The sequence below is a fragment of the Hyperolius riggenbachi genome, chromosome 8, assembly GCF_040937935.1.
Source record: "Hyperolius riggenbachi isolate aHypRig1 chromosome 8, aHypRig1.pri, whole genome shotgun sequence".
In the NCBI taxonomy this organism is placed as follows: Eukaryota; Metazoa; Chordata; class Amphibia; order Anura; family Hyperoliidae; genus Hyperolius; species Hyperolius riggenbachi.
The window spans coordinates 197,284,643-197,304,541 of NC_090653.1; the positions used below are offsets into that span (position 1 = coordinate 197,284,643).

Below are 19,899 nucleotides of genomic sequence, written 5' to 3' on the forward strand. Positions count from 1 at the left end.
CACTTTTTGGTACTTTTTCAATTGCAGAGTGTTGAAAACTTAGGAGAAAAAGTAAATTGAATAAGGGCCATTCTGTTTTATGGGCTACTCAATTGGTGATCACCTGAATCAAATCTTAATAAGGAAAAGTATAAAAAAATACTGCTGCAATTAACAATCTCACCTTGCAATGTGAGCAGTTGGAAGACAAAACAAATATTTGGAGTATGTCTAAGGTAATTGGGTATTTAAATAACTGATGGTCATGCAAAAACACATGAAAATAATGGTTTGGAGTGAGAAAAAAGGCAAAATTCTGACTTTACTCCCACAAGGATACAATGAGCGTCAGGTTGCTTCTATCCTTAAAATGTCAAAGGCAGTAAACAAGAACGATATAAAGCAAGAGGCATTGGGAATAACAAAGCTACAACCTGGCAGATGGCAGAATGAATCAGCACTAAGAGGGATGACTGCAAAGTAATTTGAATGTCACTCAAGAACCATAGACGGACATCAAGTGAACTTCAAAAAAAAGTGACTAGCAAACTGAGACTAGGGAGAAGTGCACAGCAACAACAGTTTGAAACAGGCTCCTACAGCCAGGTCTGAAGTTATGTAAAGCCAGAAAAAAAGCTTTTCATCTGTGAGACGCAGAATTGGGTGAGTATTAGAACTAAGGTCGTCTTCTCTGATGAGTCCAATTTTACGCTAACATCTAGTCATCTTATGGTTAGATTGAAGCCCCATACACACATTCAATAGCTGTCTTTTATGCTTTCACACTTTTGTTGTGAAACAAATTGAAAAACCTAAAAAAGCTTTTGCTATTGTTCAAAGAGCTGATAAGAAGTCAATCCAACTGTTGGATTGACTTTTTATTAGTCTTATCAGCTCTTTGAACAATAGCAAAAGATTTTTTTAGGTGTTTCAACTTGTTTCACAACAAAAGTTATGAAAGCATAAAAGACGGCTATTGAATGACCTGGAGTAGCCCACAACCTACAGTGACTCGCACTAACTGTAAAATATGGAGGAGAGTCAGTGGTGATTAGGGTTAGCTTCAGCAAGGCTGGAAGCAGATGTGTCTTTGTGAGGGACACATAAATTAAGCCACACATACAAGATTATCCTAGAAACACATTTGCTTCCTTCTGCTAAAGCTATATTCCACAACTAAGAGGTCTGGATGGAGGAGCACCAAATAAAGAGAAGAGATGGTCAGAATTGCCAAAATCCAACTCTGACAAAATTACAAAGTTACACACAGAATTCTGAACACATTTTTCAAATTCAGAGTTTGCATTGCAAAATCGTGCAAAGGTAATCTATTGCAAATATATTGTCAATTTGTGCTTTGAATGTTCACAAGCATGTTACTCATTAGGGTTACAGGGTGTCAGGGTAGGACACATACACTTCTAAGGGAGACTGGTTAGGAGTCCATTGGTCGTCGACGATACCGCCATGCGCACCCAATTGGGCTCTTTCGACTCTTACGATTTTTCCAGCATGCCAGATTGGACGTTTCAGCTGGAAATCAATTGACACTTTCAATTGGGTGACTAACTATGCTGTGGCATCAATCTCAGCCAGATTCTATCATTATGATTGAATTGGCAGGGATATTGATACCAAAAAAAGTAATGTGTATGGACATCTTAATCATACAGACATTCAAGCAAGCTGAGACAGAGCAGTCAGTAGCAGCCCTCATCCCCAGCAAGTCAGTCATCTTATCTAAATTGCACCTGAGTGCAGACAGGCAGTGTTTATTTGTTCTCCCTCTGTCCCCATATCACTCACCCCAGCTGAGGTTTGTGTGGAAATCTCCAAATGGTGGAAGCGAGTTTGATCGGAGGGAGCGGGGTGGAAGAACTTGTGACAGCCAGGAACACAGAGCCCTGCTGTGGAAGATCATCTCTGTGCTGCTGCTGCTCTGGTCCTCTACTTCATGACCCCAATGGCCCAGCAGGGAAGTCGGATGGGATGGCGTAAGGCATGCAGTGGAGGACAGTTAGCCAGCTGCCACCAAGCAACATATGTAAGTTGTCTACTGGTTTGTGTGCACTGGCTGCCTCCCGGGCATGATCGCTTCCTTCTTCCTGTGCCCCGCCGGGATCTTTTATCCCCTGACAAACCCCCTACCACATGTCACGTGCCAGACCCAGCCATCCAGCTTACCCGCGGCTGTCTGTAAGCTTTATGCAGGGTGGCCACAGATGGACTGGGTCTGGCAGCCGTCACTGCAGAGTGTTTGCTGGCAGAGGAGGAGAGTGCAGGCTGCCTGCAGTTGGCAGCTACCAGCAGTAATGATAGCGCGGTCCAGTGCTTTGATTGAGCTGGTTCCTAACACTTTACTACCCGACAGCCACCATAAACAAGACTCATTTTCTGGCGCCCTAGGCCAGTGCCTAGGTGGCCTTGCCAGAAATCCGGCCCTGGCAGATGGACGCGTGTAGAGGCAGAGCTACAGTCCAAAGCTCTGCCTCTATATGGAAGCGCTCCCTGAAATGTGCCCCAGGGAGTTTGGGGGGATTTATTTAGTGTTTAGCCACTGGGATGCGGCATTTCAGTTAGGACATTGATATTAACCACTTGCCGACCGCCCTAAGCCGATGGGCGGCGGCAAGGGCTGGGCCCAAACGACCGCAATACGCCCATACGCGGCGGGCATGGTTATGCGGCGATCGCGTCACGCGTGACGTGATCTGCCGCCGGCGAGAGGCTCCGCCCACCTGGTGCAGTAACCCGCCGGCCGTTCGGAAGAGCAGGTGGGTTATTAGCTGCTCGATCGCCGCACAGCAAGCATATAATACGCTTTGTAATGTATACAAAGCGTATTATACAGGCTGCCTCCTGCCCTGGCGGTCCCAGTGATCGAGGGACCACCAGGGCAGGCTGCAGCCCCCCAGGTAAGCACCCAAGCACACTGATCTGCCCCCCCTTCCCTCTGATTGCCCACAGCACCCCTCAGACCCCCCCTGCCCACCACTCAGACCCCTGTTTGCACCCAATCACCCCCCTAATCACCCATCAATCACTCCCTGTCACTATCTGTCAACGTTATTTTTTTGATTAGGTCCTAAACTGCCCCCTGGGGGCTCCTGATCACCCCCCACACACACACACACACTCTCAGATCCTCCTCAGATCCCCCCCCCCGTGTACTGTATACATCTATCCTCCCCTGTAATCACCCATCAATCACCCCCTGTCACCACCTGTCACTGCCACTCATCAGATCAGACCCTAACCTGCCTCTTACGGGCATCTGATCACCCACCCACACCAACAGATCGCCCGCAGACCCACCCTCAGATCACCTCCAAAGTGCATTGTTTACATCTGTTCTGCCATCTAATCACCCACTGATCACCCACTGATCACCCATCAATCACCCCCTGTCACCACCTGTCACTGCAACCCATCAGATCAGAACCCTATCTGCCCCTAGGGCACCCAATCACCTGCCCACACCCTCAGAACGCCCTCAGACCCCCACAGACCTTTCCCCGTGTACTGTATACATCTATCCTCCACTGTAATCACCTGTCAATCACCCCCTGTCACTGCCACCCATCAGATCAGACCCTAACCTGCCTCTTACGGGCATCTGATCACCCATACCATCCGATCGCCCACAAACCCACCCTCAGATCACCTCCAAAGTGCATTGTTTACATCTGTTCTGCCATCTAATCACCCACTGATCACCCATCAATCACCCCCTGTCACTGCAACCCATCAGAACAGACCCTAATCTGCTCCTTGGGCACCCAATCACCCACTCACACCTTCAGAACGCCCTCAGATCCCAGCCCTGATCACCTCGCCAGTGCATTGCTTGCATCTATTTCCCCCTCTAATCACACCTTGAGACACCCATCAATCACCTCCTGTCACCACCTGTCACCCCTAGCACACCTTCCCATCAGATCAGGCCCTAATTTGCCCCGTGTGGGCTCCTGATCACTCGGCCAAACCCTCATATTCCCCTCTGACCCCCTTCTGATCACCTCCCCAGTGCATTGATTGCAGCTATTTTCCCCTCTAATCACCCCCTGAGATACCCATCAATCACCTCCTGTCACCCCCCTAGCACTCCTATCCATCAGATCAGGCCCTAATCACCCAGCCAAACCCTCACCCACCACACCGCAGTGACAGAATTTTTTTTTCTGATCACTGCTGGTCTCTACGACTTAATTGTGGCTGAGACCAACCGTTATGCCACACAATACGCAACCGCCAATCCAAGAAGCTACCATTCCCAGCCTTTTCGGTGGAAACCACTCCAAGTTTCCGAACGTAAAATTTTTTGGGGCCTTCTCCTTAACATGGGTCTAGTCAAAAAGAATGTATTGCGGTCTTATTGGTCTATGCACCCAATACATCACATGCCCATGTTCTCTGCTGCCATGTCCAGGTCAAGATTTGAGTGCCAATACAACCTGTCATCTAAGAGGCCACCCTGCTTATGACCGGTTCCACAAAATTCACCCCCTCATAGACCACCTGTCATTAAAATTTGCAGATGCTTATATCCCTGAACAGTCATTTTGAGGCATTTGGTTTCCAGACTACTCCTCGCGGTTTTGGGCCCCTAAAATTCTAGGGCAGTATAGGAACCCCACAAGTGACCCCATTTTAGAAAAAAGACACCCCAAGGTATTCCGTTAGGTGTATGACGAGTTCATAGAAGATTTTATTTTTTGTCAAAAATTAGCGTAAATTGATTTTTATTTTTTTTCACAAAGTGTAATTTTCCACTAACTTGTGACAAAAAATAAAATCTTCTATGAATTCACCATACTCCTAACAGAATACCTTGGGGTGTCTTCTTTCTAAAATGGGGTCACTTGTGGGGTTCCTATACTGCCCTAGCATTTTAGGGGCCCTAAACCGTGAGGAGTAGTCTAGAAACCAAATGCCTAAAAATGACCTGTGAATAGGACGTTGGGCCCCTTAGGCTGCAAAAAAGTGTCACACATGTGGTATCACTGTACTCAGGAGAAGTAGTATAGTGTGTTTTGGGGTGTATTTTTACACTTACCTATGCTGGGTGGGAAAAATATCTCTGTAAATGGACAATTGTGTGTAAAAAAATAAACAAATTGTCATTTACAGAGATATTTCTCCCACCCAGCATGGGTATATGTAAAAATACACCACAAAACACATTATACTACTTCTCCTGAGTACGGCGGTACCCCATGTGTGGCACTTTTTTGCACCCTAACTGCACTAAGGGGCCCAAAGTCCAATGAGTACCTTGAGGATTTCACAGGTCATTTTGAGACATTTGGTTTCAAGACTACTCCTCACGGTTTAGGGCCCCTAAAATGCCAGGGCAGTATAGGAACCCCACAAGTGACCCCATTTTAGAAAGAAGACACCCCAAGGTATTCCGTTCGGTGTATGACGAGTTCATAGAAGATTTTATTTTTTGTCACAAGGTAGTGGAAATTGATTTTTATTGTTTTTTTTTCACAAAGTGTCAATTTCGGCTAACTTGTGACAAAAAAAAATCTTATATGAACTCACCATACTCCTAACAGAATACCTTGTGGTATTGTCTTTCTAAAATGGGGTCACTTGTGGGGTTCCTAAACTGCCCTGGCATTTTAGGGGCCCTAAACCTTGAGGTGTAGTCTTGAAACCAAATGTCTCAAAATTACCTGTGAAATCCTAAAAGTACTCATTGGACTTTGGGCCCCTTAGCGCAGTTAGGGTGCAAAAAAGTGTCACACATGTGGTATCGCTGTACTCAGGAGAAGTAGTATAATGTGTTTTGGGGCGTATTTTTACACATACCCATGCTGGGTGGGAGAAATCTCTCTGTAAATGGACAATTGTGTGTAAAAAAAATCAAAACATTGTCATTTACAGAGATATTTCTCCCAGCCAGCATGGGTATGTGTAAAAATACACCCCAAAACATATTGTACTACTTCTCCTGAGTACGGCAATACCACATGTGTGGCACTTTTTTGCAGCCTAACTGCGCTAAGGGGCCTAAAGTCCAATGAGCACCTTTTCGGCTTTACAGGGGTGCTTACAATTTAGTACCCCCCAAAATGCCAGGACAGTAAACACACCCCACAAATGACTGTATTTTGGAAAGTAGACACTTCAAGGTATTCAGAGAGTGGCATAGTGAATCCGTGGCAGATTTCATTTTTTTTGTCACAAGTTAGCAGAAATGGAAACTTTTTTTTTTTGTCCCAAAGTGTCATTTTCCGCTAACTTGTGACAAAAAAATAAAATCTTCTATGAACTCACCATGCCTCTCAGTGAATACTTTGGGATGTTTACTTTCCAAAATGGGGTCATTTTGGGGGTATTTATACTATCCTGGAATTTTAGCACCTCATGAAACATGACAGGTGCTCAGAAAAGTCAGAGATGCTTCAAAAGGGGAAAATTCACTCTTGGCACCATAGTTTGTAAACGCTATAACTTTTACCCAAACCAATAAATATACACTGAATGTTTTTTTTTTTTTTATCAAAGACATGTAGCACAATAAATTTGGACAAAATGTATACAGAAATTTTACTTTATTTGACAAATTTTATCACAGATAAAAAAATCATTTTTTTGACAAAAGTCATGTCTTTTTTGATGAATATAATAAAAACTGAAAATCGCAGGAGCAATCAAATATCACCAAAAGAAAGCTGTATTAGTGACAAGAAAACGAGGTAAAATTCAGTTAGGTGGTAGGTTGTATGGCCAAGCAATAAACCGTTAAAGCTGCAGTGGTCTGAATGGAAAAAAAGGCTCTGGTCCTTAAAGAGACACTGAAGCGAAAAAAAAAAATGATGATATTATGATTTGTATGTGTAGTACAGCTAAGAAATAAAACATTAAAGAGACTCTGTAACAAATTTTTCAGCCTTAGTTCTTCTATCCTATAAGTTCCTATGCCTGTTCTAATCTGCTCTGGCTTACTGCAGTCTTTCCTAACTGCACTGTCTCTGTAATAAATCAATGTATCTTTCCTCTGTCCTGTTTGTCGGGCTAAGGATTGATTGTGTGGAATGTGCAGGGCTGCTTGTGATTGGTAGAAGCGATACACACCCTCTGCAGGCCCCCTGCACACTGTGAATGACTCACACACTATGCTTAGCTGAGCCTATTAGAAGCTGGTTAGTTTGTTTGTAAACACTGCCTAAAACTGTTAATTACAAGCCAGGATTGCAGCAGAGAGTGGCAGAAACAGCACAGAGGGGCACAGGAGAAAATAATGAATAGAATGGTATGCTTTTTATTGTAAGAATATTAGAGTACAGATTCTCTTTAAGATCAGATACATCAGTCTAATTGTTTCCAGTACAGGAAGAGTTAAGAAACTACAGTTGTTATCTCTATGCAAACAAGCCATTAACTCTCTGACTAATGCTGGGAATACACATTTCGTTTTTGCCTTTGTTTTAGCCTTCGTTTCGATTGTGCCTTTTGTCCTTTTCGATCCCGAAATAATCGATCGTACGGTTAATATCACCACCCACGGTTTTGGTTTTTTTTCCGATTCTGATGGTTTCGTTTTTCCAATGATCGAAGGCTGCAAAGAAACAAAACGTAGTACAGGGACGGATGGCATAAACGAATATATAATCGATCTGAACAGCCATCAAGCCTACCAATGGTTCGATTAGATGGATAAAGAGAGATAATATCAAACATGTTCGATCACTAGTCGTTCGTTTTTGGGGTCTATTAATCGAAACTGTAATGAGATTATGACTATTTTCACATACGTTTTCAACACTCGATTCGTTTACCAAACGAATCGAAGGCTAAAACGAAGGCAAAAACGAAACGTGTATTCCCAGCATTAGTCTTGGAGAGGGCTGTTATCTGACTTTTATTATCTCAACTGTAAGTGAACTGTTTACTTTTTCTCTGCTAGAGGAGAGGTCATTACTTCACAGACTGCTCTGAAAGACTCATTTTGAATGCTGAGTGTTGTGTAATCTGCATATATTATAGAATGATGCAATGTTAGAAAAAACACTATATACCTGAAAATAAAAGTATGAGAATATTTTCTTTGCTGCTAATCTTCTAGTAATTATTCATAGTACACAACCAATTCACTATATCATATTTTTTTTTCGCTTCAGTGTCTCTTTAAGGGGCGAAAAGACTGTAGTCCTTATGTGGTTAAAGAGTAACTGTTAGGCATGAATTAAAAAAAATAGTTCTGGATATCCCTCTTTAGCTAAGCCTAAAAAGATGTTAAAAAGGCATTGGCACAGTAAAAAATCATTCTCACTTTTAAACTAATATGATTTATAAATCCTCTTGCTCCCAGCTTCTAACTCGTACGCAGAGCCGCAAAAAGAGAAGTAGCAATGTATGCTGGGCGGCTTTTTTTTTTCCTTTGCTGTTCCCTGCTCCTCCCCTTCATTTAATATTCCTCCCCTTACGCAGTAGTGCAGCCTGATTGGCTGCTTCCTCTGGCCCTGAAGTTTTCCCCACCCCGCCTCTGTTCCTCTCTTATCGGTAATACAGACGTCCCGCATACATTTATTATAGCTGCCTGCCTGAGTGAGGGGCTCTGCAGAGTGGGGTAAAGATGGCAAGCGGCACGCTTCAGACCCCTGCTGCTGGTGGCAAGGCTGTGTGTAGTGCACGGAGAGGTGGACTTCAAATAGCGGCAGCGTGGCTCATCTGCAGCGGCTCCCTCCTCCAGCATTGTGTCTGTGAAGCCGCAGCTGCCAGCAACTACGTGATTCCTGGATTGCTCATGACAGAAGCCTCACATACACTATGCTGGAATGAGGGAGTCCCTGCAGATGAGTACACACTGCTCGGTAATTAAGAAAAAAAAATAAACACAGTGACAGGGCGGCCAGAAACCTTCAGCGCTCTCCTCTTCTTCTCCTCCTAAGGCGGCAGACCGTGTCCAGCTCCACTGCATTCTGTCTGGGAGGATGTGTCACTGGGCAGAGGCTCTGACAGTCCCAGGAGCAGAGATGATGTGCGGGAGGAGGGGAGGGGGGGACTCTGGGCTCACATTCCTCACGGATAGTGAAGGGGGACTCTGCTTTCAGTAGGAGGAGGGGGAGGAATACAAGCTGCAGCAGCTTTCTTTATCTGCTGCTAGTTTCCTAACTGAAGGCTGGCTGGCAGCAGAACATATATCAGCTTAGCTTACTACACTAACTACTAGGATTGGTAGTGCAGCACTAATAATGGGTGACTGTGAGCAAGTGTGGTTTAGCACTTCATGCAGACAGACTGGCTACTTCACTCAACTACTGAGCAGCAGGTGGGAGTGTCTGAGGGCTTGGAAGAGGGAGTGCTAATGCATATTAAGTCAAAAGGAGGAGGGCAAACAGTAAGGGAGGAAATTACATCACAATTGGCTTCACGCACAGTCATCCTAAAATGGAACCTCTCAGGAATAGAAATCCCTTTATTTACTACAGTATATATAATTCACTACAAAGCAAAACATGGACAGTGCAATGCATATGTTGTGTAAGTACACCAAGTATGTATCTACTTGTATATGTGTTGTTGTTTTTTTTTTGAGACACTATGCGTAACAGCTCCTCTTTAAAGAGGATTTTAAAAGAAAAAAAGGCATTTGGGAGACTTCAGTCTATCTTTAACTGACTGGGTAGGGACAGATTGCTCCCAGTAAAGGGAGTGCGATTGAGGAGGCGCAAGGCTGTAGTCCGCGACTACTGGAGCTGACATCGGCAAAGAAGGAGGGAACCAGACAGACACTGAGGGTAAATATAAACTCTCTGGAGCTAGTAAAGTTGGGGTGAGCCAGTGTAAATGTCACCCCACCAGCACCAGGTGTTTGTTGAACCCAGCCATCCTACCAGCACCTAGTGTTTGACTCTCCCAGTCAGCACATCAGCACCCAGTGTTTGACTCTCCCAGCCACCCACCCCACCAGCGCCCGACAGTAACATTTGCCGCATTTCATATATGTGGAGTAATATATGTGCATTTAACATGTTTCATTGGTAACTTTTGCTCAGTGGCGTAGCTACAAACCTCTGGGCCCCGATGCGGATACTGGATGTGCCCCCCCCCCACGGCAACAACAGCCCCCCTCCCCTGGCAACACCCGACGCACACACATATCCGAATCCCTATAGCCAGCTATAGGTCCCCCCAGTATAGGTAGCCAGGCATAGGTAAGCCAGTATAGTTGCCCCCGGTATAGGTTAGCCAGGTAGGTGCCTCCAGCATAGGTAGCCAGTATAGTTGCCCCCAGTATAGGTTAGATAGGCAGGCACCGCCGGTATAAGTTAGATAGATAGGTGCCCCCAGTACAGGTTAGCTAGGTGGGTGCCTCTAATATAGGTAGCCAGAATAGTTGCCCCCAGCATAGGTTAGATAGGTAGGTGCCCCCAGTATAGGTTAGTTAGGTAGGTGCCTCCAATATAGGTAGCCAGTATAGTTGCCACCTGTATAGGCTAGCTAGGTGCCCCGAATACAGGTTAGACAAGTAAGTGCCCCCAGGTTAGATAGGTAGGTGCCCCCCAGTATAGGTTAGATTAGGTAGCTGCCCCCCAGTATAGGTTAGATGAGGTAGGTGCCCCCCAGTATAGGTTAGGTAGCTGCCCCCCAGGATAGATTAGGTAGCTTTCCCCTAGGGTAGGTTAGATTAGGTAGCTGCCCCCAGGATAGGTTAGAGTAGGTAGCTGCCCCCCAGGATAGGTTAGAGTAGGTAGCTGCCCCCCAGGATAGGTTAGAGTAGGTAGCTGCCCCCCAGGATAGGTTAGAGTAGGTAGCTGCCCCCCAGGATAGATTAGGTAGCTGCCCCCCAGGATAGATTAGGTAGCTGCCGCCCAGGATAGATTGGGTAGCTGCCCCCCAGGATAGGTTAGATTAGGTAGCTGCCCCCCAGGATAGGTTAGATTAGGTAGCTGCCCCCCCCCCAGGATAGGTTAGGTGGGTAGCTGCCCCCCAGGATAGGTTAGGTAGGTAGCTGCCCCCCCAGGATAGGTTAGGTGGGTAGCTGCCCCCCAGGATAGGTTAGGTAGGTAGCTGCCCCCCCAGGATAGGTTAGGTAGGTAGCTGCCCCCCCAGGATAGGTTAGGTAGGTAACTGCCCCCCCAGGATAGGTTGGGTAGGTAGCTGCCCCCCCCAGGATAGGTTAGGTAGGTAGCTGCCCCCCAGGATAGGTTAGGTAGGTAACTGCCCCCCCCCCCAGGATAGGTTGGGTAGGTAGCTGCCCCCCCCAGGATAGGTTAGGTAGGTAGCTGCCCCCCCAGGATAGGTTAGGTAGGTAGCTGCCCCCCCAGGATAGGTTAGGTAGGTAACTGCCCCCCCAGGATAGGTTGGGTAGGTAGCTGCCCCCCCAGGATAGGTTAGGTAGGTAGCTGCCCCCCAGGATAGGTTAGGTAGCTGCCCCCCCAGGATAGGTTAGGTAGGTAGCTGCCCCCCCAGGATAGGTTAGGTGGGTAGCTGCACCCCAGGATAGGTTAAGTAGGTAGCTGCCCCCCCCAGGATAGATTAGGTAGGTAGCTGCCCCCCAGGATAGGTTAGGTAGGTAACTGCCCCCCCAGGATAGGTTAGGTAGCTGCCCCCCCAGGATAGGTTAGGTAGGTAGCTGCCCCCTCAGGATAGGTTAGGTGGGTAGCTGCCCCCCAGGATAGGTTAGGTAGGTAGCTGCCCCCCCCAGGATAGATTAGGTAGGTAGCTGCCCCCCAGGATAGGTTAGGTAGGTAGCTGCCCCCCCAGGATAGGTTAGTTAGGTAGGTAGGTAGGTGCCCCCCCCCATAATGAAGGGGGGAGCTGCGGGGAGGGCAGCCCGACCTCTCCCTCCCCTCCTCTCCCCAGGCCCCCCCCCTTCAAATGCAGAGTGCGTGGCGCACGGAAGCGCTGTAGGCAGAACTCACCTCCGTCCCTGCGCCGGAAGCAGTGTGTATCAGCAACTATACAGCGGGAGGAGATCAGCGGCGCTTGGAACGCAGGGACGGAGGTGAGTTCAGCCTACAGCGCTTCCGTGAGCCGCTCACTCTGCATCTGAAGGGGGGGGGGGGGTCGGGGAGAGGTAGGGAGGGAGAGGTCAGGCTGCCCTCCCCGCGGCTGCACCCTCCCAATAGCGTGCACGGGCCGCACGGTCGGCACTACAAAAAGACATGGCCCCCCCCTGGGCCCCTCCCCGCCTCTTCAGGAGCCGGGCCCGGGGGGGGGGGGGGCACAGGCCCTACGCCCCTGCTTTTGCTGCATTTAATGTGTTGAAGGTAACGTTTGCCATATTTGATGTGGCGGAGGTTACATTTGATGCATTGAAGTGTCAGAGGTAACATTTGTCACATGTAGTATTTGATGGTCAAAGTGGCTGCATTTGCTTCTTTGGGGTTGCAGCATTTGGCATTTTGGTGCTCATGATTACTAAATGGTATGCTAATACATAAACCAAAAAAACCTCAATGACAGGAAAATGTATATACTTCACTAGCCACTGTATTAGGTGCTTGCTAGTTCTGAGTTTGGCCCCCTTTTGCCTGCAGAACTGCCTGAATCCTTAATGGCTTTCCTCTGAGAATTTTATCCACATTGGCACAACAGCATTATGCAGTTTTTGCAGACTTATCGTCTGCACATCTATGATACAAATCTGCCACTCATGGGGCAACTGACCACATCATAGGGAAATTGCTTTCTTATGTGTGTAAGATTTCTGTGTTTTTTTTTTTGGGGGGGGGGGGCATTATCCAATTACCTTTAAGTATGTTTTGGGGGGAAACTTGGGACTCACTGCTTTTGAATTACTCTGTTACATTACAGTTAACTCCACACACATCATGTCATAGCCACAGCCATTTTGCCGCAGGGCACTTAGGGCCTGTTCAGACTATATGCGTTCCTAGCCGTTTTCAGGGAACGCGTACTGGTACCAAAAACGCATAGAAACGGCTCGTAATGCTTTTTAATGGGGTAGTTCACATGTATGCGTATGAGACGCATACGTTTCTCATCCGCATTGCTGCACGCAGTTCTGTGCGATACGCATAGAAACGGACGCAATGAAAGTCTATGGACGCGTATCAAAAACGCGTACTATTGCGTTTTTAGCGTCCGTTTTCCTCTGCGGTTCCCATAATTCTTTTTTTTCCCCTGGGTCACGTGTTTGTGCAAAACGCAATAGAAAACGCATTCAAACGCAAGAAAAACGCATGCGTTTTTTCAACTTGCGTTTCTTTGAATTTATACGCGTTCTACAAACGCAGCAAGTCTGAACAGGCCCTAAGTGTGCCGCATTTTCTTCTTGTTACCCAAAATTTTACCGCAGTGCACCACCACCTTAAAACCCCCCTCAAAAGTATTTGTTTGATGGAGTAGGTTGTCTGTTCATAATCATCACCGGGTTATAAATGCCCTAGGTACACCACTGTATATGTCTTATTTATCTCTGTTTTTCCTTTCAAAACAGCTCTGTGATTTTAGTTATTCAGCAACAACTGTCAGCATAAACAGCTCAAAAGTCTTCCCTTTCCTCACCCATTGGCAAACTCTTTACAACACTTTTGATAGTTAAGGTTAGCAGCTCACTAATTAAGTCCTTGTTCAGCTGATACCCTTAGACTCACAGGACTATGCAATGAAGCACTAGAGATGACTCGAACCTCCGATTTTAGGTTCATGAACCTCGAACACGAACTTCCGCAAAAGTTCGGGTTCACGCAAACTTTGTGAACCGCAATAGAGTTCAATGGGCAGGCGAACTTTCAAAACTTCAAACATTAATTCTGGCCACAAAAGTGATGAAAAAGATGTTTCAAGGGGTCTAACACCTGGAGGGGGGCATGGCGGAGTGGGATACATGCCAAAAGTCCCGGGGAAAATTACAGATTTGACGCACAGCAGGGTTTTAAGGGCAGAAATTGCATTGCAATCGCATTGCTAAATTGGAGGTATAAAGTGCTTTAAAATATCTTGCATGTGTATACATCAATCAGGTAGAGTAATTAGTGTACTGCTTCACACTGACAGACCAAACTCACTGTGTAACGCACCGCAAACAGCTGTTTGTGTAGTGATGGCCGTACTGGACTGGTGTGCACCATGGCGAGAATGCAGGCGATGACGGTTTTCAAGCCCATATGGTCGCCGTGCTGAGGTAGCTCAATGATAGAACAACAGTGACTGTCCTGCTGATCAAATTTGGTCTGTCCACAATGAAGCAACTACCTTATTATCTTGGGTGTGCCCCCCAACACACTCATATAGCCGGCGGTCATTGCTTCATTGTGATACGCAAGCCCCTTCACTGCGGCAAGGTAACAATCACGAAGGGGAATTGACACATGTACATGTCTTAATTAGGCAGGCATGTACACACACCAGAAAAATTATTCTTCTTGTTAGCGGCCGATGCTAGCAGCGGCATTAAAAATTCAGGAATCCTCCCGGTGTCCTGGACCCTGTTGGTGGTGGCGGAGAAGCTGTGTGGGGATCGACTTAGTCTTGGGACAGGCAGTCACACAGGTGCAGTTAACAGATATGCAGTGACTGGTATATAAAACTGCGTGCTGTCACACAGGTGCAGTAAAAGGTATGCATGGACTGGTATTACAATACAACATGCAGCTGTCACACACACAGGTGCACTTCAAAGGTATGCACAGACTGGTATATAAAACAGCGTGTGGTCGGTCACACAGGTGCATTGAAAGGTATGCAGTGACTGGTATTACAATACAATGTGCAGCTGTCACACAGGTGCAGTTAACAGGTATGCATGGACTGGTATATAAAACTGCATGCTGTCACATAGGTGCAGTGAAAGGTATGCACAGGCTGGTATTACAATACAATGTGCAGCTGTCACACACACAGGTACAGTGAAAAGGTAGGCACTGAATGTGCTGGGCCTGGCACAGTATAGCAGTTAGCAATAAGCAAGGGCCAGCTGCAAGTGTCAGTGGGCCACACAAAAAAAAAAATCACAAGTACATTAGCTCTCAAAAGAGCTGTTTTGGGGTGCTTTTTTTAGCAATAAGTATCAGCAAGGAGCAAGCTAACAAGCCTAACAAGAGTCTAACTAAGCTTTCCCTATCTCTGCAGCAACCTCTCGCCCTTCTCTCACTAACACAGCAGCACACAGAATGAAAAAATGGCCAATGCTGCTCCCTTTTATAAAGGGGGGGGGGGGGGCTCCAGGAGGGAGTGCAGCCTGATTGGCTGCCATGTGTCTGCTGACTGTGATGTAGAGGGTCAAAGTGATGTAGTATAGGGGGCTAGTCGAACTCGCATAAACTTCCGCGATGTTCGCGCGAATAAGTTTGCATGTGAACCGTTCGGGCCATCTCTATGCAGCACAGCCTGGCAGGCTTATTGTGCATCATTCCCTATGCAATGTGACAGAAGAGTAAAGAAAATTCTTGAAGCACTGCTTCATTACTTACTGAGCACATTAACCACTTGAGGACTCAGCCTTTACCCCCCCCCCCCCCCTTAAGGACCAGCGTGTTATTTTATGATCTGTGCTGGGTGGGCTCTGCAGCCCCCAGCACAGATCAGGTTGCAGGCAGAGCGATCAGATCGCCCCCCTTTTTTCCCCCCTATGGGGATGATGTGCAGGGGGGTCTGATCGCTCCTGCCTGCCTGGGTGTTGCGGGGGGGGGGCACCTCAAAGCCCCCCTCCACGGCGAAATTCCCCCCCCCTCCCTCTCACCCCTGGTGATCGGGGCTGCACAGAACGCTATCCGTCCTGTGCAGCCTGTGACAGGCTGTCCTCTGATTGGCTGGGGATCGCCGGGGTACGCTGATTGGCCGGGGATCGCCGATCTGCCTTACGGCAGATGTGCGTCGCTGGTCCTCCAGCTACCACTTTGCCGCCGCACGGTATGAGTGTGCGGTCGGCAAGTGGTTAATTAATTAAATTATGTTTTTGTTTTTCTTTATATTTGCCTAGAGTTACAATACAACAAAGCAATGCAATAACAAGTGTAAAGCTTTTTTCTCCCATTGGACTCAAATGAGTTCAGCTTTTATTTAATTCAAAAAGGAAGGTAGGATAGAAAGGTGCTGGCACTGCAGCTGAGGGTGCAGGGAAGATTGCAGGGGTGCAGACCAGGTATCCGGTGCGATGCAGATAGACCAGCGTGCTCAGGCTCAGATAGACATCATATGTAGGCGGAGAAAAAGATGAGAAATGCCGGAACTGCTGTAAACTGCTTGTATATTCATAACACATGGTGCAACATCGTGGATTCAAATTTCATGCATATTGAGAACTAACATACCGGTTTGCTGGTAGAAAAACGCAGTCTCCGTAGAAGCGCATCTGCGCGAAACGGTCATAAGGCTCTCATCCCCCAGCACCCACCGCACAGCTTCACCAGAAAACCGGTATGTTAGTTCTCAATATGCATGAAATTTGAATCCACGATGTTGCACCATGTGTTATGAATATACAAGCAGTTTACAGCAGTGCCGGCATTTCTCATCTTTTTCTCCGCCTACATTTTATTTAATTCTGTATCACAGCATACAGTACATTTATAACAAGTACATTATATTCAGACTGTACCTGATATGACTTCAAGAACACATAACAAAGAGTAAGGCTATGTACTAATTACTTAGCAGGGGCTGTTTACGTTTGCTAGGGTAACCTGCCAGGGCTCAGGGTAGGTACATTTTAAAAAAGCATGTGCTTTACTGTAGACTGGCTATGTGCAAATGCTTATAATGCAACCTTACTTTTAGTATGTATAAGAGGTCACTTCAGGTTTATTTTCATCTCGACTGCATGCCGATACAGTACCTGGACAGCACTAAGCTCAGACTCTGTCTGTTGTTCTGTCATATGTTCTTCAATATTTTATTTTGAAATGTATGCTTGTATCACTTGACACATCTTGAGCACTTGTCCTTATTGCAGCTGATGCCGTTCCTTAAACATAAAAACAAACCATAGTCATGTTCTAAGAAGCATATATTGGGCATTTTGAAATTAATTCATACATGTATGTCCTTTGTACCTGGCAATACATATTCTGTATATTTATCTGGGGTCCTGCTTTCAACACAAAATTAATAAATCACTGTATATACTGTAGGTAGCAGATGCCGGTGCTCTTTCTCGGCAGGTACACCAAACCTGCCAAACAAATACTCCACCAATGTAAAAAAAGGCACTCCACAGGCTGTGGAGTGCCTTTTTCTACATTGGTGTTGATGGATCCCCGCTGTGTGTCTCTGCAGGGAATGCATGCACATGCATGCGCTTGTTCCCTGCTAATCCCCGGCTACTGCTCTTGATGCCAATTGGCCTTAGGCGGTCCTGGAGGAGCCACTCTGCCTATTGGCGTTAGGCGATCACAGAGGAGTTAAGGATTGTATCTTGCAGTGCAGCAATGCTGACCACAGGTCCTTCGGGACTACTTTGCTAAACAGTGTCTGAAGCAGCCTATAAATTTTAGACCAAAACTGGACCAACATTGTACACGACCAGAATATATGGAGCATATGTCCCATGATGGCACAGCCTTAGAAACAAAGCCCCGAGCTAGCACCTGACACATGGGATAGCCTAGTGGGGACCCAATACCAGCGGGGAAGCACCTTACAGGCCAACTCAACCACTGCCAGAATAAAAAATAATTTAAAAACAGCCTTCCAAGACTCCTCCCATTCCTCTTTAGATTTCTGTCTACTTAGATCAGACTCCCATCTGACCACGTAACCATGTTGAAAAGATTGTGGCAAATTGTTAAGTCATTAATAAAGTTCAGTTATGTGCCCTCTCGCAAAAAGGTCGTTTGTGCTTAAGTGCTCAAACCTAGTTAGCACTATAGGGGTCTGCTATTGCGACGTGATAATAGTTTGCAGCCAATGTCATAGTTGGATATAGCAAAACCTTTTCCTTTCAGGTATTGCATATTTCTCGTGGAGGGCATCCCATGTTAAAATGCCTGCAGCGCCCACTAGATGCTTGACCTGTTCTAGGCCATGATATCTCCACCATTGCAAGCTAACCATTGGGACAGCCACTATGTCATTAACTTGGCAAGAGGATAGTAATTGTGCTGAAATAAAGTGCAGTAAGAAAAACAAGGATAAAATAATTAAAATCCGCTTAAAAGGGGGAAGTTGGTGGACTCACCTCCCTCGAGTGTATAAGTACAATGAGACGTTACTATGAAATACAGTAACATTTATTGAGAAACTCCAAGAATGCAATGCGTTTCACCGGTCACTCACTATCCCGCTTCATCAGGCAATAGGTTTGGAGAACACAGTGTAAGGTCTTTAGCATGGCCAAGTGCCTCTGGGAGGCCTCTTGTCCGGTCTTATACACTCGAGAGAGGTGCGTCCACCAACTTCCCCCTTTTAAGCGGATTTTAATTATTGTATCCTTGTTTTGGTGCCTTTGGTATACTCGTTTTGCGAACTGATGTAGTCCACCCTGGGTGGAGGGGTGCATCCCCATCTTTTTCCTGTCTACAGAGAGCGACTTTTTATTACCTGAGTGGGGTCAGGTCATAATTCTCCCCACCTGCCTGTCCAGTGGTTGCCTTTGCGGCAATCTATGTTTGTGAGTATAATACTATACATTGTTATACTGCACCAATTATCGTCTGACATACTATACCATATTGGGCTCTCGGATTTCTTTTTTGTCTTTCTCAAAGCCAAAGTACAGTAAGAGGCAGTCAATTTAATCCATAGGTACTCTAGAATAGTAGTCAACCAGTAAAAAGGAAATTTAGCTTGAAGGAGCTGACAAGATTCTGCTGGCAGAGTGACATTTAAGATTTTGGACTTGCCCAGATTAACCTGGAGCAGAAGAAAATTTAGCCAATAGCTGTAGCAACTCTGGCATAGAAGAGGAGGGTTCAGTTAATAATATTAACATGTTGCCAGCAAATAGGTTAAATTTATGGTGGGTGCCGGTTAGCTCCACACCAGCGATTTCAGCGTTTTGTTTTATGGCGATTGCCAGAGGCTCTATTGCCAAAACAAACTGTGAGGGTGAAAGTGGGCACCCTTGACATGTTTCTCTATGTCAATAATTTTTGAAGTAAAACCTGCATAATGAACCCAAGCTGACTACATAGAATATAATGTTTTAACCTAGGTAAGAAATGGATTGCCAAATCCCCATCTATACAGTGCCTGCAGAAGGTAATCCCAGGACACTGTGTCAAAAGCCTTGTATACTGTATATGGAGAAATAAACACAGGCCTGGGATGTTTCGGTTACGTAATATCTCTATCACTGACATCCAGGCACAAAGCCAACCTGATCTTTCTGCTCAATAGTCACCAGAAACAGATTGACCTGAGCAACCAAAACCTTGCCTAGCAGCTTAAAGGGAGCCTAAACTGAGAAGGATATGGATTTTTCCTTTTAAAATAATACCAGTTGCCTGACTCTCCTGCTGATCCTGTGTCTATAATACTTTCAGTTACAGCTTCTGAACAAGCATGCAGATCAGGTGCTCTGACTGAAGTCAGAATGGATTAGCTGCATGCTTGTTTCAGGTGTGTGATTCAGCCACTACTGCAGCTAAAGAGATAAGCAGGGCTGCCAGGCAACTGGTATTGATTAACAGGAAACATCCATATCCCTCTCAGTTTAGGTTCCCTTTAGGCAGGGGTCACACTTGTCTTTCAGTTTCTACACTTTTCAGAAAACTGAAAGACAAATGTGACCTCAACCTTATAACAGCTAATGTAATTTATAGAGAAAACTGACAAATTGCGCAAGATGTCAGTTTTTTTTCTGCATGCGAAATCTGCATTAAAGTGTGACCTAGCTCATTGATTAACATGAGTTCTCAGTTGAAGTCAGTTTTTCTGTGCAGAAAACGCGTACGTAAGTCGGTAAGTGTGACCCCTGCCTTAAAGTGGACCCAAATTAAAAATACAAGATTTCAGAAATAAAATCTATTTTCTAAATTATAATAATAAATAGCAGCC

General features: G+C 46.0%; 1 protein-coding gene across 1 annotated transcript in view; it reads right to left on the reverse strand.

The window, feature by feature from the left end:
* Positions 1-16,857, reverse strand: part of FRMPD3 (FERM and PDZ domain containing 3) — a 281,016-nt gene extending 264,159 nt beyond the window's left edge. The window contains exon 1 of the mRNA XM_068248083.1: positions 16,739-16,857. The gene's annotated coding sequence lies outside the window, so the exon portion shown is untranslated. The remainder of the gene's footprint in view (positions 1-16,738) is intronic.
* Positions 16,858-19,899: the final 3,042 nt, after the last annotated feature.